Source organism: Monodon monoceros, unplaced genomic scaffold (genome assembly GCF_005190385.1).
Source record: "Monodon monoceros isolate NGI ecotype Baffin Bay Population unplaced genomic scaffold, NGI_Narwhal_1 Super_Scaffold_10, whole genome shotgun sequence".
In the NCBI taxonomy this organism is placed as follows: Eukaryota; Metazoa; Chordata; class Mammalia; order Artiodactyla; family Monodontidae; genus Monodon; species Monodon monoceros.
Window position 1 is genome coordinate 31,305,064 of NW_021703766.1, and position 23,709 is coordinate 31,328,772.

Consider the following 23,709-nt stretch of genomic DNA (forward strand, 5'->3'; position numbering starts at 1 on the left):
CTGTATGCCTTTTGCAGAACCCCATCTTGCAAACTTGCTCCCTTCAGCACCAGGAATGGGCTCCTTTATTCCCCTGAGTTGGAACTGCCTGAATTTTAAAGCACGGCACGATTTATTCAGAGGAAGTCTTTCAAGAAGGAGTGGGAGCTAGGCCGCAGGATTCTAATCTTGAATATTCAGGGAAAGCAGCATGTCCTATTCAACACGGCTGATCAATAATGAGTGCATTCACACTCTAAATGTGTGCATTATGTACAGATACAAAATATACAATGCCCCCAAAACGGGGAAAGACATTTCTGATTGAATTTTTTTGTTTGGGTTTATAAAAATAACTTGTGGTGCATCAATTACTCTCCATTTCCATGGATACAGGCAATACTTTATTATGTAACTCTACAGCTGTGCTGGTTTTTAATATAAAACCCAGATTTTTTCATCTATTTCTCTTTCATAGTTACTGAACTGAGATAATAACATCTTTTACCTATGAATGTATTCAATTCCCTTTTTTTTCCCACCATCCTGCAAACTCTTATTGATTAGAATTTCATTTTGTGGCTTTTGTAATAAAATCTCCAGTAAATGTTACCATTGCAGGCAATGGAAGGGCGGAATGGGAAAGGAGGTCATTCTTTATGTATATTGTGTGTAAATATGTATGTAAAGAGAATACAGCATGTGTGTGCACATTGCTTCCAGCTCCAACAAGTGAAGTCTGGACATTGTACTCGTTTCCAGTTTCTTCTACGACAGTTTTCAAATGACCGTTTATGACACGTTGAGAAAATATTCCTTTACTTTCTTCTTTAGAGAACCCACCACCCTCTTTTCTGAGAACAAAACTCTATCTCTATACTTCTACAATTCATAATTCAGTATCATTGTTTGAACTCCCTGGTGATGTTCAAAGCTGATGAATACCATGTAGTTCTTTCTAGGTGTTCCTGCACAGAAATGGCCTCCTATCTTCCCAGTGGGGTTGGAGTACTGAGTGGTAGGGAGGGGGAAGGAAGAGAGGATGGGGCATGCAAATCCAGGGCAGACTGACAAGGGGGCAGATGAGAAGAATGGAGCTGGATTGGATTTGAGGGGCTACTGGGAAGATTCTGCCCCACAGATTTATCAGCCATTTGGAACACTTCCACTAGCTATTCAAATTCTTTGGTAAACAGGGTTAAATTAGGGGACTGGAATGGGCCTGAAGGGTCTACAAACTCTTTGAAATTTCATGTGAAAAACTGCATGTATATGAGTATGTGTGTTTTTGGAGGAAAGGGTCCGTTATAGGTAGATTTGGGCGTGGCTACCTGGCTTACAACAATCCTTGGAGAGGTCACTCTCTCTTTTGATGACAGAGCCCTCAAAGAGAGTGGGGCGTAGTTAAACCATCCATCACCATCCTGGTCACAGTGAGTGACCTAAGAGGTGGGCACCTGGCCTGGGCTGGGCTAATTAGAGTCCTTCCCTGGGAGTTTTCCAACTCAGCTGGGAGGAAAGAGCTCACTTCCCTCTCTGGGTGATGGTGTGAGGATTCAGCCATGATCTCCACCATAGGGCAAAAATCCATCTGCAATGGGAGGGGATATTTAAATGATTAATTAATTCACAAGATCACCATGGAACAGAAAAGAATGACAAGATATCATGGGATACTCAGTGTTGGGCCTTTCCCCACACCTCTGTGGTCTTCCTTCTTAGGAGGAGTCAGATGCACAGGAATTCTGGTTCCACGGCTTTTCGTTTCCCCCTCATTCTCCCCCATCTATCAAATGGTCATAATAATTTCAGCCCTACCTACTCCATCCAGGTTTTGTGAGGACCCAATGAGATCTTTAAAATTAAGTGTCGTTTGTATACTCCCAGGAGTTGTATCTGGACCTATGCTCACCTGTCTTGGTCTGAGATGGCAAACATGCACGAGTGATGTCAATGCTCTCTTTCTCTGCCTGTGGCAGACATCACCAATTGATCCTAGCATTCTTTCTGGCTCAACCCAGATATGACTCTACAATCCTTTTTCAACACAACTCTCCATGCAGCCTCCAAGACTGATCAGAGTTGGCGTGTAAAATAAAACCCCTTTGTGGTCTCTGATCTAGGTTTTGAATGGGCTGATACTAGGGTTGCAGGCTGGGGATCAATGTCCCACCTAATCACGGGGGAGGGATAAAGATAGAACAATATGTTACCACCATTTTGAAAAGGACAAAATGGTGTAACTGTTAGGAAAACATAAACAGGAATTTTGGGGGGTTAGGAGAAAGGGATTGTTGTCTTAGTTATTTAAACATCTTTGTTATCATTAATTACAGAGAGCAGGAAGGTTAGCCAAAATCACTCTAATTACTTCCCCGCAGCATCCCAGGCTGTGAGCCTAAAACTGAACAATTTGACAAGTCAAAACAGGACACAGTGTAAGTAAGTCATTATTACTTTTTGCTTCTGGGAATTTAAGAATGTGAGGGTATAAGAACAGAAAAAAAAAATGAGCAAAAGATTCACTTAAAAATAACTTTTGAGTAGTTGCAGAGAGCAGCATTTGTATTCCTGTTGGTATGTTTACCCAGAAGTGAGCAACCTTATGCAAAACCAAAGTTCCATCAACAACTGATTAGAAGACACAAGTGGCCTCTAGGCTGTGCCCTGAAGCTTCAGGGAGTAAGTCACAGGCCCATAGCAACTCCATTACCTCAGGCTCTCCCCACCTTGCCGGTGGCTTTGCCGAGTCCGCTGGACAGAGATAATTGCCTAGGTTCCCCAGTGGCTTCTAGGCCACTAGCAAACTCCCTCCAAGGCTTGGGCTCAGTATCTTCGGGGTGCCTGCACACAAAGGTCCACACCCCACCTGGCTATGGCCGGCTGAGTCAGCTGGATTCCTCACCCAAGATGGGCCACTTTTAGAATTAAATTAATGGATCTCTAGTAGATATCATTGGACCTAGCAGGGCATTTAGATGCGAGGGGTAAGAGTTCCAGGCAATTGGGATGGGGTACTTGCAGGCAGAGAAGAGCAGCCTTCTGGAGAAGGGTGTGGTGGAGGCTTCGGCTCTGCTTTCTTAAAATAAAGCCCTTGTCATTCCAGCTAGCTTAACTGGGCTTCTGTTCTCTGCCAGAAACCTTGTCCTGACCCAAACTGCTCCCCCAAATCTGGGATGTCCACCTCCGTGGTGCACAAGCTGCTATTTATGTGGCAGGAGAGATGATTTTCCGTGGTGCACTGTTACAGACTTTCAAAACATCACCATTGATTTCCATCACGAGGAGGAAATTCCCTTTCAGCCCTTTTGGTTATCTCAGTTCTGTGCTTGTCTTTAACACCTAAGACTTGTTAATTTCCTATTTCAACAAAGAGAGGATAGGACTTAAGCTAAGAGCCTTCAGCAATCAACGTTATCTTGGTAGAATTTAATAATATTATCTTGCATTTAGTTTTAGGTTGCCTTCTTTTATGGCAGGTGATCTTACTTTTCCATTGCCCTCATTCGGACCCACAGAAGCTGTGAGAGATATTAAAAAGACTTCTGTTGTTTAAAGCCAGTAAGTTTAGAGGTGGTTTGTTACACAGCAATAGATAATGGGAACAGAATCCATGCCAGATAATTCAATAGAGGGCAACTAACGTAGAGAACCGATTAGAAAAATGGTGGAAGAGCTCAAAGGGCTGATAAGGAATGGTACAGCCACCCAGAGTTAGCAATGGCAGGAAGTCACTTCTGCTCATAGGACTGGAGGGACCCAGAGGGTAGGAGGTGTTACTTGTGCCCAGGAGCCAGGGCCACCTGGCAGGAGCTGGAGCCATGGTGGAGATATCTAGTGGGAGAGGGAACTTTAGCTACTGCCAAAGACAGAGTCCAAAGTGGGGGGGGGGGGCGGTATAAATATTTTAGCTTCTTCCCTGCTCCCATCATCCAATCTCCTGTTGGGGCTTCTCATGAGACTATTAGCAGAATCCTGTTGCTAAGGAAGCATGAGTGCCATAATTTGCAGGGGTCAGTCCCCTGGGATACAGAAGAGGGCAGGACAGGGGGTCTAAGCATAAATGGGGCAAGTGACCAGCACTCAGGGTCAGGTGACACAAACCAAGGCAAAGTACTTCCAAGGAACTGCTGCGACCATGTGGCTCAGAATGGAATTGAGGGCATGAAAGGCACATGAAGTGTCACAGATTGCCCTTCAACCAGTTCATATGCCACCGGCCATGTAGCCATCCCTGAAAGGGTCTGACTTAATCCTTTCCAGATTGTACTAGTAGCAAACAGGACCCTTATCAGTTGCAAGTGATTCACTTTCCTGAAATGTCCAGGGTGAAAAGGCTTCAGGCCCAGATGGGTGCCGCTATTCAACCGTGTTGAATTCAGGTGACTGTCTGTCCATCACTCAACTCTCCGCTCCTCTGTCTTTATTCTCAGGGGCAGCTCTGGACTTGCATCCATTGGCCAAGCAGCCCTAGTGAAAACTCAGCACCTCTTTCTCAACCCTTCCAGCCAAAGTCCCAGAGTTGAGTTTCGTTGGCCTGGCTTGGGTCAAATGTCCATGACTGCACTGACCTCTAGGGCCAGGAAAGTGGAATATTCCGGTCGTGTCCATCAAGGTGTCCATCAGTGGAGGCAGGAAACCAAGTCGGATGAATGAGGTGAGGCAGGGACAACTTGCTTAAATTAAGGTGCTTGTCCCCAAAAGGGGGGGATGCTAGGTGGGCATAAATAGTCGATGTCTCCTTGAACCCTTCCATCTGCCTTGTTCCTATTTCCCTGTGTCCCTACTATTCAGGCAAATGTTACACCTTATTCATCTCTATATCCCAGGAATGTCTGGCATGGTACCGGGGACTAAGTAAGCGCTCAGTAAATGTTTATGGAATTGGATTGAGGTATAAGCACTTGCATTATGCATTTATTTCTAGAGCACAATGGGCATTTTCCATACCCTGGGTGCAGGGGTGGGGCAGACTGGATTTCCTGTATTTTCTCTATGGTGGGTGGGTGATAGGCAGAATAGAGGGGTGCAGTGCTGACCCAAATGCAGCCCTACTCCATTCCTGGAATCTTTTCCCTGCTGCCAGGTCTCTTGGAGACCCTGGCCAACCCAGATGAGAGCTCATCTCCATTTGCTACAAATTAGAAAACCAACATTTTCCTTTCAGTTGGCCTGAGGCACAAGCTTTCCCTTCCAATTTGAATTGCATATATAAGTACGATGTCCTCCTGTTGGATGTTTGAGGACAATCTGACACTTCAGTAGTTTTTCCTCATCTTTCAGATTTAAAAGAGAAAACACATTTTACAGCCCTGGTTGGTAGCCTAGCCCCTTTGAAAAAGTACTGTCAGCATCACACTGCAAAACCAAAGTTCTTCTATTACCCTGCACAAATTAACTTCACATTAGTCTTTGCACAGGGCCACCACGTAAGCCCAGACTCCTTTAGTCATTGGCCCCAAGCCAGTCTCCCACTAAACAGAACCATTATGGGGCCTGTTTATAACAGTGCCATTAAAAATGAAGAGCTGTCAAGAATCCCTTATAATGATATTGGAAACTGTATTCACAAAGATTTTTTTTTAATGACTGGATGGTTTTTAAAAAGGCAATGAAACACTGTTAAGGAATTATAATGTAATAAATCAATCGTGGTCCCTCTGACTTGACTACGCTGTCTTCATATTTATTGCAGTATATGGAAAACCACACTTAATTCTTTCCTACATTCCCCACCCCTGACCCTGGCCAAACTTAAGGAGGCATCTTAGTAGAGCATATTTATATTTTAAGAGACCTATATTTGCTTTTGGTATTATTTTTTAATTTAGTTTTTATTTTATATTGGAGTCTAGTTGATTTACAATGTTGCGTTAGTCTTATGTGTACAGCAAAGTGGTTCAGTTATATATATAATATGTCCATTCTTTTTCAGATTCTTTTCCCACATAGGTTACTACAGAATATTGAGTAGGTCCTTGCTGATTTTCTATTTTATATATAGTAGTGTGTATATGTTAATCCCAAACTCCCACCAAATCTACACTTCAAAGTATTTACTGGAACATGGGCTCTTTTAAATTTTATTTTCAAAGTTTCTTCTTTTGAGGGGATGGTTTTAGTTAGGGTTCCTTGATTGTAGGCAACAGAAGCTGACTCCAATTAACTGAAGAAGAGGAAATTTATTGGAAGGATATCAGGAGCTCGCAGAATTGTTGAGAGCCTTGAGTTTGAATGAGAATGGGCAGGAGCCAGGGCAACTCTGAAGGGCTGGAAAATAGGACTTAGAGTAAGTGTCTTGCAGCAGAAGGGTGTGGCCAGGGTGCTGCCACCACCTCCAACCATGAAAGTACCTCTCCCTTTATTTCACTCTCTCCAAGGACAGGACATCTGACTAACTGAGCTTAAGCCATGTCTCTGTTCCCTGGCTGTACTGAGGAGGAGAGAGAAAAGGTAGTCTCTTCAGACTTTCCATAGTGGGGAACGGGCACCCGATTTGCTGTGCCATCCAGGTGACACACAATGGAAGAAGTAATTTCCCGAAAGGAAATCATTAAGCTGTTCGAAAGTGATATTCATTGGGATAATGCCAGCTGCTATAACAGGTAATATTCCTAATTCTGTTCATTGGCTTAACACAGTAAAAGTTTATTTCTCCATTACATAATAGTCCGCTTTCGTTTTCCTAATTGGATTTTTCTTTTTTAAGGTATTTTATTGAAGTATGATTGACATTTAAAAAGCTGTACATATTTAATGTATACAACTCGACTCTGGACATAATATACACCCATGAAGACATCACTACCATCAACATCGTAAACATATCCATCACCTCCCAAAGTTTCCTCTTCCTCTTATTATTATTATTAGTAGTAGTAGTAGTAGCAGTAAATACACAACATAAGATCTACCCTCTTAGCAACTCTGAAGTGTACAACACAGAATCATTGACTATAATCATTAATCATTAATCATTAACTATAACCATAATCATTAACTGTATAGTAAATCTACAGAACTTATTTTCCTTGCATTACTGAACTATGTGTCCTTTAACCATCACCTCTCTATTTCTCCCTCCTCCTAGTCTCTGGTAACCATTATTCCACTCTCTGCTTCTATGAGTTCAACTTTTTCAGATTCCACATATAAGTGAGATCATACAGTATTTATCTTTCTGTGTTTGGCTTATTTCACTTAGCATAACACCCTCTAGGTTTATCCATGTTATTGTAAATGACAGGATTTCCTTTTTTAAGGCTGAATGATATTCCATTGTATGTCTATACCATATTTTCTTTATCCATTCATCCATCAACAAACACTTGGGTTGTTTCCAACTTTTTTTTTCTTCCCAGTTTTATTGAGAAATAATTGACGTACATCACTGAATAAGTTTAAAGTGTACAACATGATGATCTGATTTACATATATTGTGTAATGATTATCGTAATAGGTTCAAATAACATCATCTCATACAGGTACAATATAAAGAAAAGAAAGAAGAAAAGAGAAAAAAAGAAAAAATAATTTATCCTTGTGATGAGAACTCTTAGGATTTACTTTCTTAACAACTTTCCTATGTATCATACAGCAGTGTTAACTATAGTCACTATATTGTACATTTACATCCCTAGTACTTATTTATCTTATAACTGGAAGTTTGTACCTTTTGACCACATTCCTCCACTTCCCCCTTCCCCAGCACTTCAAATATGGTAACCACATGTTTTATCTCTTTTTCTATGAGGGTTGTTTTTTTTTTTTTTTTAGATTCCACATGTAAGTGTCTGACTTATTTCACTTAGCATGATGCCTTCAAGGTCCATCCATGTTGCTGCATATAGTAGGATTTCCTCATTTTTAAAAGATTGAATAATATTCCATTGTATAAATATATACAACTTCTTTATCCATTTATCCATCAGTGAACACTTAGTTTCTATGTCTTAGCTATGACAAATAATACTGCAATGAACATGAGGGTGCAGATATCTTTTTGAGTTAGTGTTTTCATTTCCTTTGGATATATTTCCAGAAGTGGAATTGCTGGATCATATGGTAGCTCTATTTTTAATTTTTTGAGGAATCACCATTTGCTGTTTGCCATAGTGACTATGCCAATTTAAAATCCCATCAGCAGTTCATAAAGGGTTCCCTTTTTTCCCACAGCCACACCAACATCTGTTATCTCTTGTCTTTTTATCATGGCCATTCTAACAGCACTAGGTGATATTTAATTTATTTTATTTTATTTTAATTTATTTTTGGCCATGTTGGGTCTTTCTTGCTGTGCGTGGGCTTTCTCCAGTTGTGGCCAGCGGGGGCTACTCTTTGTTGCGGTGCGTGGGCTTCTCATTGTGGTGGCTTCTCTTGTTGAGCTCTATGCATGCAGGCTTCAGTATTTGTGGCATGTGGGCTCAGTAGTTGTGGCTCATGGGCTCTAGAGCACAAGCTCAGTAGTTGCAGTGCACGGGTTTAGTTGCTCCGCAGCATGTGGAATCTTCCTGGACCAGGGATGGAACCCGTGTCCCCTGCATTGGCAGGTGGATTCTTAACCACTGCTCCACCAGGGAAGCCCCCTCATTGTGGTTTTAGTTTATATTTCTTTAATGATTAGTGATGTTGAGCATTTTTTCATGTACCTGTTGGCCTTTCAAACATCTTTAGAAATTTTGGATGGTAACCCCTTATCAGATAAGGGGCTGCAAATATTTTTTAGTTTGATGTTTGTCAAGTTGTCCCACTAGTTTACTTTTTATTTTGTTGCTTGTGTTTTAGGTGTCATATCCAAAAAAAAAAAAAAAAAAATCATTTCCAAGACCCATGTGAAAGAGCTTTATTCCTATGTTTTCTTCTAGAAGTTTCATGGTTTCAGGTCTTACATTTACTTCTTTAATCCAGTTTGAGTTAATTCTTGTGAGTGGTGTAAGATAGGGGTCCAGTTTCATTCTTTTACATGTGAATATCCAATTATTCTGGCACCACTTATTGAAGAGACTTGTCTTTTCTCCACTGAGTATTCCTGGCTCCCTTGTCAAATATTATTTGGTCACATATGCTTGGGTTTATTTCCGGGCATTTGGATTCTGTTCTATTGGTCTACTTGTCTATGTTTATTCTAGTACCATACTGTATTGATTACCACAGCTTTATAGTATAGCTTGAAATCAGGGAATGTGATGTATCCTGTTTTGTTCCTTTTTCTCAGGATTTCTTTGACTATTTGGTGTCTCTGTGGTTCCATATAAATTTTAGGAGTGTTTTTTCTACTTCTGTAAAAAACTGCATTGGATTTTTGATAGGGATTTCACAGAATCTATAGATGGCTTTTGGTACTATTGACATTCAACAATATTAATTCTTCCAATCCCTAGACATAGGATACCTTTCCATTTATTTATGTCTTCTCCAATATCTTTCACTGTTAGTGTATACAAATGCTAATGATTTTTGTATATGAATTTTCTATCTTGCTACTTTACTCAATTTATTGATTAGATCTCACAGTTTTCTTGTTGAGTCTTTAGGATTTTCTATGTAGGAAATCATGTCACCTGCAAATAGAGACAATTTTACCTCTTCCTTTACAATTCTGACAACTTTTATTTCTTTTTCTTGCCTGATTGCTCTAGCTAGGACTTCCAGTACTATGCTGAATGGGAGGGCTGAGAGTAGGCACACTTGTCTTGTTCCTGATCTTAGAGGAAAATCTTTCAACCTCTCACCTTTGAGTATGATGTTATTTATGGGCTTGTCATATATAGTCTTTATTATGTTGACATATGTTTCTTTTATGCCTAATTTGTTAACAGTTTTTTTTTGTTTTTTTTTTTGGCAGTACGCAGGCCTCTCACTGTGGCCTCTCCCGTTGTGGAGCACAGGTTCTGGACGCACAGGCTCAGTGGCCATGGCTCACGGGCCCAGCTGCTCCGCGGCATGTGGGATCCTCCCGGACCGGGGCACGAACCAGTGTCCCCTGCATCGGCAGGCGGACTGTCAACCACTGTGCCACCAGGGAAGCCCATGTTAATAGTTTTTAATCATGAATTGATGCTAACTTTTGTCAAATGCTTTTTCTGTATCTATTAAGATGATCACATGATTCTTTTCTTTCACTCTATTAATACGATGTATTACACTGATTGATTTGTGTATGTTGAACCATCCTTGCAACTCAGGGATAAATCCCACTTGATCATGGTGAATGATCCTTTTAATGTGCTGCTGAATTCAGTTTGTTAGTATTTTATTGAGAATTTTTGCATCTATATTCAACAGGGATACAGGCCTGTAGTTTCCTTTTTTAGCAGTGCCCTTTTCTGGTATTGGGATCAGGATAATGCTAGTTAGCCTTGTCAAAAGAGCTTGGGAGTGTTCCCTCTGCTTTGAATTTTTGGAAGAGTTTGAGAAGGATTGGTGTTAATTCTTTAAATATTTGGTAAAATTCACCAGTGAAGCCATCTGGTCCTGGGCTTTTCTTCATTAGGAGATTTTTGATACTGATGCAATCTCCTTACTAGTAATTGGTCTATTCAGATTTTCTATTTCTTCCTGATTCAGTCTTGGTAACCTGTAAGTTTCTAAGAATTTTTCCATTCCTTCTAGGTTGTTCAGTTTGTTGGTATATAGTTGTTCATAATGGTCTCTTATGATCCTCTATATTTCTGTGGTATCAGATGTAATGTCTTCTATTTCGTTTATAATGAATGATATCTCTGTGGTGTCTAGAGGAGTTTGCATGTATGCATTCTTCAGGGGAGCATGGTGCACTGGCCACAAGGTGGGTGGACAGTGGGAACTTCTGGGAGCATGAATTGGCTAGCTGTGGGAGTTCCCTAGCTGGTTAGTAGGGCCTATGGTCAGTTGTTGAGATCCACATTCTGGTTGCTCTGAACCATCACCTCTTTCCTCTGTTCCTAGTTGTCCCCGGACTATTCAGCCATGCCAATCCCCTTAATGTTCTGGGTAGGGCAAGAGAGAAATAGGCCTCTTGGGCATGTTCTGCAAGGCTGGGGAAGCCAGGTGCTCACTTCACTCTCACTTTCCCTGGTGGGAGAAATTGTGGACCTGGAGGGTCTCTTTGGCTCTTTCCCCCCATCTTGGGGGAGGAACAACAAGGGTAAAGTGAAACTGGTCTTAACTGCTTCAATGCATCTATTCTTGGATTTTTTGCTACATCGAGGTGCTGGAATCTCTTAGCTATACTCCTGGACTCCCATAAAGGTATTCTTCTTCACAGATGATTGTTAAAATCAATGTTTCTGTTGGGGTATGAGGGCTAGAATCTCCTATTTGGCCATCTGATTTATATCCTCTGGTTGTTCGTAACTGGGAGGCTCACTTCCAAGGAGAGATTCAGGGATCTAGGTTCCTTCCATCTTGTAGCCCTGCATCTTCAATATGTGGCCCCTAAACTCACTCTGTAGGTGTTTCTATATTTCAGAGAAAAAGAGTATGGAAGATTGCCCTACCCCTTTTTAATGGGCCACATCTGGGAGTAGTGGACATCATTTCTGCTCAGATTCCATTGGCTAGAAGTCAGTCTTATGGTCCCACTGAATTTCTAAGGGGAGTTGGAAAATATAAATCCCAGCAGGGTAATTACTTCCCAGAAGTGCTCTGCACCATGGAAGGAAAGCATAAACCTTTGGAGGATAGAGAGAAGCCTTTGCCATGGAAGGGGAAATGAGGGACAGCTTCCTCCAATAGATAAAGATCCACTCTTGAGTTTGGGCAGGTGTTAGATTTCTTTAATTTGAGCATGACTGATTGCAGAAGTGAGACTTTTTCTAGTTTTGCCAGTATACCTTTTCCCCCCATAATTGGTTTCTGATCTAAAAGTTCCTAGTGAGACTGGAAAGGTATTGCTATCCCAATTTTGCACCTGGGAAATTTGAGAATTAAGGAAAATAAGAGCTTGCATTTAGCGGTCTTTGACTCCTCAGAAAATGATCCTTTCACTGCACAACCTTGTATCCATAGTATGTTGACATCTTGTTGTTTCCTTGAGCAAAACAGGAAGTTCCATACTAACATTGGAACCAAAACTAAACCCTGTTCTCCACTCTGATGGAAAAGGTTGCTGTGTACTTTTCATATCTTAAAGTAAAACAAACCCTCCCTCATTTTCCTCTCCACTTAGACCCAATTTAACCCAACTGCCCAAATCAATTCTCTGTTTGGGCTTGTTTCACAGGCTTATTTTTTCCCAGAGATGAAAGTTTCTTACAACAACCCCAAGTATTTTAAAACAAAGATCTTAGTTGTTATGCAAACACAGTCTCATTTCCACAAAAGAGCATTTCAAAAAAGAAAAATGAATGCACATTTCAAAATGTCAGTTAAGGAAATGGAAAAAAATGAAAAAGAATGTAAACCTACCAGGGAAAAGATGCAATATAATGCCAAGCTCCCTGAAGAGTTTTCCCGTGTCATTAAGGTAAGTCAAAGTGACTGGCTTAGGAACAGGAATTTTTTGACAATTTTAGAAGTGTGTGTATGTGAGTGTATAATATAATATAATATAATAATATATATAATTTAAACCAATGCAGTATATTGGTTAAAAGAGTAGGCTGGCATCAGTAAACACAGCTTTACCACCTTAATTTCTTGTTTCTGTATCATGGGTCTGTAGCATTAAATTCACATTAAGTACACTTTTAAGCAAAGTAATAAGCTAGAGATGTAATTCTGGTCAATGCTGCGTCATTTCATGGTGGGGTGGGGAAGGTCATTCATCTTGAGGCTACATTGTACTAGAGTGGGTTCTGCCTTAGGTTTAAGGTTGGAAGAGCTGGGTTCAAGCCAGAGCTTTGCTTGGGACTGTGGGCACTGATCTTCCCATGTGCTCTTGAACCCCTCTAGTGAATTTTTCAAGTTAGTTATTGTATTCTTTGCTCCCTAATTTCTGTTTGGTACTTTCTTTTTTTATTTTTTGCAGTACGCGGGCCTCTCACTCTTGTAGCCTCTCCCGTTGCGGAGCAACAGGCTCCGGACGCGCAGGCTCAGCGGCCATGGCTCACGGGCGCAGCCGCTCCGCGGCATGTGGGATCTTCCCGGACCGGGGCACAAACCCGTGTCCCCTGCATCGGCAGGCGGACTCTCAACCACTGTGCCACCAGGGAAGCCCTGTTTGGTACTTTCTTATATTTCTATTTCTTTGTTGAAACTCTCACTTTGCTCATGTATTGTTTCTGGTGAGCATCTTTATTATGGTTATTTTGAATTCTCTTTCAAGTAAATCATCTAACTACATTTCATTAGGGGGATTTATCTTGTTTTTTATTTGGAACATATTTCCCTGCTTCTTCATTTTCTTTGACTCTCTGTGTTGGTGTCTGTGTCCTAGACAACAAACAGCCATCCCTGTATGACAGCAGATTCTGGGGCCTTCTCTAAATTTGGTGCTAGTCTAATCTGTTTCTTCGTTCTTAGCTGCCCCCAGACATCTGGAGTATACTAGATCTTGTCAGCTCTCCAAGACAAATGAGACTAAAGCCCATTCCTCAGGCAGCCCCCAGAAAAGTTGGATCATTAGATGCTCTTTTCACCTCTTTCTCTCCCCAAGAAGAAGCTGGGGTCTGGAGTTACTCACCTATTTGCACCATGCTTAACCAGGGAAGAGGCTATGGTAACTAGTTGTGTTCTAGTACCATATCTGTTCTCACTGGCCCCCAGGTGGCTAGATTATTCTGGGCTCTGTCAACACCTCGAGAGAGGCTTGATGGAAGCAAGTCCTCTGAGTAGCCCCTGGAAAAGTTGGGGGTGTTGGATGTGTCTACCTCTTTCCCTCCCCAGGGAGAAGCTGAGAACTGAAGAGTTTTCTCTCAATACTCTAACACTGTGCTGGAGGTAAGGATTATGGCCAGAGGGCGTCTTGAATTTCCCTACCAGCCTCTGTGTGGATAGTTTCATGCTCTCCCAGGGTGCAGGAGCCTCCAACTGACTTCTGGATTTCTCACAAGGGAATTTGGCTGTAAATTGCTGTTGACTTGGTGTGTGTGTAGCGGGGAGGAGGGTCCAGGGCTTCTTAGTCCCCCGTCACCCCTCCTTTCATTAAATGAAGGGGTTAAAAGAGATGATTTTGGCAGCCCCTTCCAGTTACAAACTATGGAAAAGCAAGTATACTGTCCTTCTTCCAAATCATAACTTTCCACATAAACTTACTTACATCTCTCTTCATTTCCTCTTGCCATGAGTCTTCCTATTAACTCAGTGATATCAGGTAGACTATCATTGACGTTAGTGCAGCAACAAATTGATGCACCTCATTAGATTTGCTTGGCCCTACCTGCCCATCTGGTCCAAGAACCTCATCATGAGAAGGGATCTCCAGCACGACCTGTATGGTTTCTCACTCTCCGAAAGAAGGAACAGACGTGAAGCATCTGTTCAGATCCACAGAACTTCAGCATACAGTAGGGTCTCCTGCATTGCTTACCTCAACTTGTCACTATAGAGAAAAAGAAGTAGAGATGTCTCAGCCACCACCATCCCCTTATCTCTTAATGTTGGTGACCTCATGCTCCCCTGAGAATGAAGCTGCCTTTCAGCGTGGCCTCCATCGTGCTCACTCTAGTAGATGCAGTGCCCAGGTCTAACCAGATTGGACCCACAGCGTCCAAAGATGCAGCCCAAACCAGAAGGGTTGATGAGTTTGCGAAGCAAACTCCATCCAATGAGAGAAAAAGGATAGCAAAGAATCTGTAGATAAATTCCTCATCCTTCCTTCTTCCAATAGATAGTTCCGAGTTGCAATGATTTCATCGTTTCTCCAGGGATGTCCGTCATGACCAAGGAATTGTGTTTCTTTTGAGGCTGTGGCCAGCTCAGTGATGCACCCACTTGTATTTGCTTCTCCTTCATCACTGCCTTGCATCTTTTTTCCTTCACTCTTGATGTCCTGGTATTGTACATTCTCATAAAGCCCTGGTGGGCAAACTTTGCCTCAGGCTGTGCTCTAAGGAACTGTGCTAAGACAACATCTTTCCACAGCATTTCCCCCAATACCGGACAATCAGCACTTGCATTTGGGAGATTATTTTAGGGTCCCCCACAGATACAACACTGAATCCTTTGATGAGAAAGTTCCTTCTTTATCAATTTGCTTTCAGTCCTTTTAATTACCCCATGGAGAAAATTTCTATTTGGAGTGACTTTTCTTAAATAACTCTCTCCCCAATTCAATACATTCCCTCTCACCAGAGACCAGATTGAGGCACAAAATCTTCAGCAGAAATTGTAATCACATCATTTTATATCCAGTGTATTTATTCTGTTTAGTTTCTCTTTATGGTAAATGACACTCATTTTCCAATTACACTAGTGATATACATTTCCCTTTTAAATAAAATGAACAGAAGAAGTCAATTAAAAGTAAATAAGCAGATAAAACAAGGAGGTGATCTGAGATAGAGGAGAAGCACACACATGGTACATAGCACAGGGATGTGGCCCAGATGATGAAAATGGAACATGGTCAGCTGAAATTTGGGGAACTGCCTGTAGCAAAGGCTTTTGCTTGGTACTGTGGGGGCAACGAAAACCTGTCTCAACCTCAATTTCAAAATCCTCTTTGTTCCTTGCTAGCATTTCCCTGAGATCCTTTTATGCTCTATAGCCCCTTTCTTCCCCAGGGTATAGAGGTCTCCTAGTCTTCAGGTGGATTTTGGCAACTGTGTTTGATTCAGTGCAGCAATAAGATTCCTACTTCCTGCTGTCTATAACTAAAGGCACTGACATGAATAACAAGAATGCCAAAGAAAAAAGAACCCCCCATATCCACCCATGAGACCCATCCTTTCATCCCCCCAACCACAGTGAGGTCTCTAAACCTGGTCTGGTTGCTGCTGTGACCCCAGCCTTATCATCTTTCGGCTCAAACTGCAAGAGCTTCTGGAGGCCACTCACCATCTCCTTTCCAGTTTAATACACCTAGTCTTGGCACCAAAGAATGCCATTATGTTCCCATAATCTCCATTGCCCCCCATTGTTTGAAATGGCGATGGTATACCTATTACCTATATAACTATACTATACCTATCTAACTTCAAGATTGCCTTTCTGGGGCTTCCCTGGTGGCGCAGTGGTTGGGAGCCCGCCTGCCGATGCAGGGGACGCGGGTTCATGCCCCGGTCCGGGAAGATCCCGCATGCCGCGGAGCGGCTGGGGCCGTGAGCCATGGCCGCTGAGCCTGCGCGTCCGGAGCCTGTGCTCCGCAATGGGAGAGGCCACAACAGTGAGAGGCCCGCGTACCGCCAAAAAAAAAAAAAAAAAAAAAAAAGATTGCCTTCCTGCCAGCTTGCTTCTACTAGTCCCCTCCTGTCTAGAAATTCTTACTAGTCCCCTCCTGTCTAGAAATTCTTGCTGTTTCCACGGAATTCTTCCCTCCCTCCTTTGTAGCTTAGCTGCTGTAGCTCATCTTCACTGCCTGCCATTTCTTGTTTCTTTCTCTTCCCTCCCTCTCCCATTACAGGCTTCTATCACTTGGTTTTCTTCTTTTATGTTCTCTGGGCCTCCTTTCAGGCTTACTCACTGAAAACGCAGTGTTTAAATGTCACCCTTCTTCCATAATTCATGGAGAGAAGTTTCTCAAGGTTTAGGAAATGCCATTGCAAGACACCAAAGTCCCCTCTCTAGAACCCATCACTCTCTTCTCCTGGCACTCACACATTGAACCAGATACAGAGTTCCTCTTTGCAATTTGGTATTCATTTCTAGGACAAAGGGCCCAGGAGCACAGGACCTTTACCCTCAAGTAATTCTCTCTATGTCAGAACCAGGAGAGGACTCTGGTCAGGATGGCAGTGCAGTCTCGTTTTCTGCTCCTGTGCTCTCAGGACTGAGGCCTCCCTAGATCCGAGGTCCAGCCAGGTCTCAACACAGAAGGAGTTAAGGTGATCCACAGTGGGGATGCCCAGCCAAGAGACACAGGCCTTGTTCCTTCATTTGGAGGAGGTTCCCAGGAGAGTCCTGAGGACATACAGCACCCGTCCTGTGCCCCCCTCTCCCAACCTCCTTTTGTGAAAAATAAGTCAAGAGAGAAAAGAGAGGAAAGGAAAAGAGAGAAAAGAAGGGAAGCAGGAAGGGAGGGTGGGAGGGGAAGAAAGAACAGAAAAAGTAAAGGAGGCTTTGAGCTTGGTGCTGAGTATGTGAAAGGCAGGTCTTGGATCTAACGTGCAACAAAGTAGAGCTCTGTCTCTACCCCCACTGCCTCTAGGGATTGAGGGAACATGGCATCAAATTCTACCCTAAACTCAAGGGGAAATGACCTTGGTGGAAATTTGCTGAGGCCTCTGTGGAAATTAGAACAGCAACCTTGAACTCCAGGTTTGGAAAGAATCAAGACTTCCTGTCCTGGGATGGGCTCCTCAAAGAGATGAGGGCAAGAGTTGGGGACAACGCCCCCTCTCCTCCATACTTATACACGCAGCAGTCTCAAAGGAATGGAGCTATTTTTCTGTATCTCCTTGTGATGCAGCCCTAGCCCCACCACCTCCTGGAAGCCTTCCTGGATTACTATCCTGTCTTTCTGTTAGGGGCATTGCCTTGTTTTCCTTCCCTTCTTGTTTTTCAACCCTGACCTCCAAATGGTGTCTCACAGAGATGCACATAGGAGGTGCTCAGTAATTACTACTTGTTGAATGAATAAGTGAGTGATGTACTGTGGTCCAGGTAGGAAAGAATGCAGGAATCTTTGGAATTCTGAATCCATTTTCAGCTGCACCGTTAATTTATCTGTGTGGCTCTGGGCAAGTCTCTCCAATTCTCTGACCCAGAGTTTTCTCATGTGTAAAATGGGGATAATAATACCTACCTTCCAAAGAACGTCAACATTTACAGGTTGTGGTAGGCAGAATTATGTCTCCCCCCACAAAGATGTCTACATTCTAACCACTGGAACTTGTGAATATGTTATGTTATACAACGAAGGGGAATCAAACCTGCAGATGGAATTAAGGATGTTAATCAACTGATCTTAAAATAAGGAGATTATCCTGGATTATCTGGATGGGCCCAATGTAATCATAAGGGTCTTTAATAACGGAAGAGGGATGCAGACGTAAACCAAAGAGATGGTGCTGAGAGAAATACTCAGCCTCAGGTCGCAGGCTTTGGAGATGGAGGAAGAGGCTAAGAGCTCAGGAATGCAGGCAACCACTAGAAACTGTAACAAGCAAGGAAATGGATTCTCCTTCCCCTAGAGCACCCAGGAGGAACACAACCTTGTGGATGTCTTGCTTTTAAGCCAGCGAGACCCATTTCAGATTGCTGATCTCCGGCACTGTAAGAGAATATGTTGCTTTAAGCCACTGTGTGGTAATTTGTTACAGCAGCAAGAGGAAACTAATGCACAGGTGTTGTGTGTAAAGTCCCTGGCACACAGTGGGTACTTTAATGGTTGACATCAGAGAATGACTGACTGAATGAATGAATATTAGTGTTTCCCACTAGACTATCAGCAAAGTGAGGTTAGTGTTTCTTCTCTTATATACCACCCAGCGTCTAACAGAGTATTGCGCACACACCAACGCTCAAAAAGGCTTCTAGACTCAGCCTGAATTTCACCTTTGGGGATTGAGCTATGCCAGAAGAAGAGATGGGATAGAGACTCAGCATAGAAGAGGATGTAGGAGCTTATAAAAGGCAAATTGACTTCTTGCCTGAAGTGTCAGGGTGGTGAGTGCAGGTTACCTCCAAGAACACATAACACAGAAGCCAGGTTTTAACGCCACCTTGCTGGGAGGCTCCAGGCGAAGATGCTGGAGAAGATGGGAGAGAGGACTCTTAACTCATCTCCAAGACACAGAAGAGGCTGTTTCTCTGGATGAGAGATGCTATTCATCGGGGGAAATGTTCAAGCCCGTTTCTATTTACAACTGTTTGCTGAGGCATGAGGCTGAATTCACCCAGGGTATCCAAAGAGCCAAGCCCTGGTGCAGGCAAAGACAGGGAAGGCCATTGCAGAGCCGGATTTGGCAAATTTCCTTCATGCACTTGGGCCCTCCTGGAAGTGCAGGTTCCAAACAGGATATCTTGCTTATAGGGACCCTGCTGATCGATTATCAGTCTGACGCTGCTGCAAATCACTGAATGTCTTCCTGCCTTTAAAAGAAAGGAAAAAATTTGGTTTCAGTTATGAAAGCACAGGGTAAGAAACCCAGAGGTCACTTTCTCTTTCTTTCGAGCTCTCTCTCACTCTCTTAAATAAGGAGAAAGGCTATATTTTTCCATGGATTAAGTCCAACACAGAGAAGACTGTCACTGTGAAAACAATAGAATTTATCTCCACTGATATAGCTTGACACTGGGACAAGTGCCTGAATTGTTGCCATAGCAATAAATGTGTCGGACTTATGCATGCGTTTTCTACTATAGGATTTTGATTAATGGCATTGACTAAATGGTGTAAAGGGGGAGAGACCATGCAGAAGGCCCGAGGAGAGAGAGCCAGGCTGCAGAGGGTCTGCCACAGCCCACTACAGATGGGTGGCAAGTGGAGTTGACCAGAAACCAGTTAAACGGGAGGTGAATCTCTTCAATGGAGCAGCATCTGCACGGCCGGCCGCAGCGCCTTGTAGCAGGGGTCTGAGAGTGGGAGGAGAGGAGGCATGAGAGCGAAGCCAGAGCTCCATCCGGGCCAGAGAGCTAATGAAATCTCACTTCCACTGAGTACTTCCTATGTGCCTGTGTGCTTGAGATTTTATGTGTCTCCGTTTATTAATTCCTTACATGAACTCTATGAGGCAGCTATTTCTTTTTTCTGATAAAGAAACTGAGGCACAGAGAAGTTAATTAACTTGCAAAAGTCACACAGCTAGTGAGTGGCAGAATCGGGATTCAGACCCTCAGGCTGTCTGGCTTTGGACGCTGAGCTTTACTACTGCATTGTGCTTTGCTCCAGGAACAGGTACCGTCCTCCTGATTTTGCCTATCAATACTGGCAGTGAGCGTGGAAGAGGGGGGATGGGGGGGAGAGAGGGGATGTCTCAGTGAAAGACATCCCCACCTCTGGAAAATCAAGGCAAAGTCCTCAGAGCTCTCTGCAGGAAGGGGGCGCATCTTACTCATTGCTAACCTCATAGGTACCAGTAAGTGGCCTTTGGCGTGCTACCCATCAGTATGTACTGAGCACTTCACATTCACCAAAAGGCAGGGTGGGACAATTGAATGAGGCCTGGAAGCCAGAAAGGTTTGACTCCTGACAGTGTCAATGTGACCTCGGACTGCTCACTGGATCTCTCCAGGCCTCCGTTTCCTCATCTGTGAAATGCATATAATACAAGTAGCACCTCGTCTGTGGTTGTAAGGATTCAATGAGAGGGTGTATTGCAAACACTGAACAGAGTGATTGGCATACTCACTCAACTAACTCCTCAAATTAAGTTAATTTTTCAAAAGACTCATTTTTCTAATTTGCTTGGTGTTCAGAAAACCCTTTCTGTTTTCAGATTTGTTCTTTCCTTTAGGTCAGACAAGTTTTCTACTGTCATTTTCCTTGACTTTTGCTTCTGCTCCTCTTATTCTTTCCTCTTTGATTTTTTTTTTTTTGACTTGTAAACTGGGTCTCCTGCGTATGCCTGCCCACTTTCCTTCCCTCCTTTTTTCATTTCTAAGGTCTATTGTCCTTTGATATCAGGCTGCAATAATCAAGTTTGTCTTCCACCTCACTCATTTGATATTTTTCTTCAGTATTCATTCTATTGTACACTCCTCTGAAATGGCTCCTACTTTTAAATTATTCCTTTATGACAATCTAGTCTAATTGTACAGATGCAATGTTATATTAAATATTTTTGAAATCACTATTCAGAATTCTTTTAATTTTTTTTTTTTCAGTTTTCAGCAATAAATCTATGTGAGAAAGGCTGTTTCTCCAAGGAGTCCCTCTTCTGCTGGGCCACAGTGTTACTGGTCTGAGTTCATTCATTCATTCACTCAAGAGTTATTGAGTGTCTACTATATACCTATATCATTCATCACATCAGATGGTCATAGGAAAGGAAAATATAACAGGGTGTTGGGGAACTGAGTGTGGCAGGGGTAGCTATTGTTTATAGCATTGTCAGGGAAGGCCTCTCCACAAAGACAATATTTGAGCAGAGTCCTGAAGAAATTAAGGGAGCAAGAGATGTGGCTATCTAGGGGAAGAACATTCTAGCAGAAGGAATAGCCAGTGCAAAGGCTCTATTCCATTTGCAGAAACAAGCCTGTTTTCTGTAGAAGACAGCTTAAGTGGGAAACTCCACAGAGATGGCTGTCACCAGGGTACCTCTTTCTGCCTCAAGCCTAGCCTATGCCACAGGATAATTTTTGTAGGGTTTTCTCTAATTCCCAGAAATAGAGGGATTCTTTCCCCCAGGAGAGGAAATTTTGAGTTGGTCCATGGTGTCTCCATCAATAAGATGCTGCTTGCATTCTAGCAGAAATCCTTTGAGTTTTGAGAGGTGGCTGACACTTATCCTAGTTTCAGAGATTGCTGCTGGTATGATGAAGGCTTGTAAGGAATGAGGTACCCCATACTCCACTGCAGGAGACTAAGGATAACAAATATATACCACAAGTGCCCAGATCTCATGGCAGGTAGCACTTGTTGATCATGGTGCTCTTTCTTGCTGAGATTAGATGCCACTTCAGAATCCTTCTTAACACTCCAAGTTAGTCATAATAGCACCCAAAATGAAACCTTTTGATCATCTTTTATGATGGTTTCTGATAATATACATATAAATGGAATTTTTGTATTAGGTCAAACGATATAAAATTGCTATTAGGTAACTTTTTTAAAAAAATGACAATTTCATGTGGTTCAATCTAGTCCATTGAATTAAATACAGCTCTGTTCAGTGGATGTTTGTTGAGAAATCTTTTGCTAAGCAAAGATTTCTTGTTCTCTGTGAACACTTCAACCTGAATATACCTGCAACTTTTTATACATTAAATATTCTTAAAGTGGGACCCAGCTGTATTGATTAATATCCTAACACAACTACCTTGGAACCAGCTTCATTCCCAGCCTTTGTCTAATTTTTTTTCACCTTCTGGGACGATGAGGTGGCTGAACCTAACATAAAGAGCCCCCCAAAGACATGCCAATAAGCCATCATTTTCCCTCTAACCTCTATGTGGTAGCTTGTGTTATTGTTCTCATTCATTCACTCCCTCCCTGTAAGAGGTTTATAGTTTCCTCATGCATTGCCAACTTGCAGTGCTTCCCTGTGAGAGACGTGTACTTCCTTCCCCCTTGACTTCAGACTTGGTCAGGTTACTTGTTTTGGCCAATGGAATGTGATGTATGGTACTTTAGGCAGAAGCTTTCAAAGACACACTGCATGATTCAGTCATGGTGCTTCTTTTCCTTCTGCTATGAGTCCTAGATATCTGGTTTGGAAGACACATGGAGCAGAAGTGTTAAGCCTCAGCTTTGCTGTAGCAACATATAGAGTGAGTGAGAAATCAACCTTTGAAAGCCACTGAAATGTTGGGGGTTGTTTGTTATTGTAGCTGTACCTGGCCAAGGCTGACTAATACACTTTGTCAGCATTAAATACCATGTTAAGAAATAACTTTCCCAGGGCTTGCCCAGAGTAAGTGTCATGTAGCTATAGAGCTTTTGGTTTACATAAGCTGTTGGTATCAATGGTGTGGAGGGTGTAAGACCATCCAGCCTTTCTAGACACAACCTATGATAGATGTGCCAGAAACTTTGGAAGAATGTGTCCAAACCACATGATCATAGGTGTTTTGTGGAAAAAAAAGAGACTTGCACTTCAAATATGTTTGGAAACACTGGGTTAAATGAAGTTAAACAGGATTCTTTCCAGCAAGACTTCTCAGAGTTTTTAATATGCTGAGGTGCATTGTGAGTCTCCTAGGGAAGAGGGTGATACAGAATTCACTGTTTTCCAAAGTTGTTTGATAATGGGATTTTTTTTTCATAGACTATTACGTGGGCTTAACGCTCTGCAAAAAAACTCAGCAAATGCTGCCTTTGGTGGCAGCAGAATTTGCATATTTCTCCGAAATTTCCCATCTCTTCCAGCCATCGATCTATTTCACTGTTTGTCTTCACTCTCGCCTTTGTTTTGTCTTGTCTTCTTTTGTGACCTGCTCCTCCATCCCCTTTCATCATTCTACCTTTGCTTCCTATTTCTCCTTCTTCCCTTCCTCCTTCTCTTCTTTCTTCTTTCCTCTTCCAACCCCCATTGTCTCCTCTTCTCCTCCCCTCTCCTGTTCACTCTCTTCACCCGCTTTTTCTCACTCTCTCTGGCTTTTCAAGAAGCCCAGAGAGTTTTCTCTGACTGGATGACCCAGGGGAATATCTTCCTTGATTGTCAAGTACCATTCCTGAAAATAAAGCCAGCGATGGCGCTGCCTGCTCTTCCCAGGTGTGGTGTTAATTTTAAAGCAATGGGCTTTAACACTGCATCAGCCTCCTTAAGGAGAGATCCTTTGTTCTAGACTCAGACAAAGCAGCCCAGTCGGCCTTAAAAGAAAAAAAAAAAAAGCTGTTTCATTTTATATTGGAAAAATACAATGTGACATCTGGAGAATAAATTGTTCAGTCAGCCAGAAATACGCCTTGTAAAAATTGCTTAGGTTTCTGTAACAAGATTATTTACTGAGAGTGTTCACGTATAATACAGCACACTTTTGAAATGGACCTTTTATGAAACACATCAAGAACTGTAGAAATGTATTCAGTGCATTAATCTACAACAC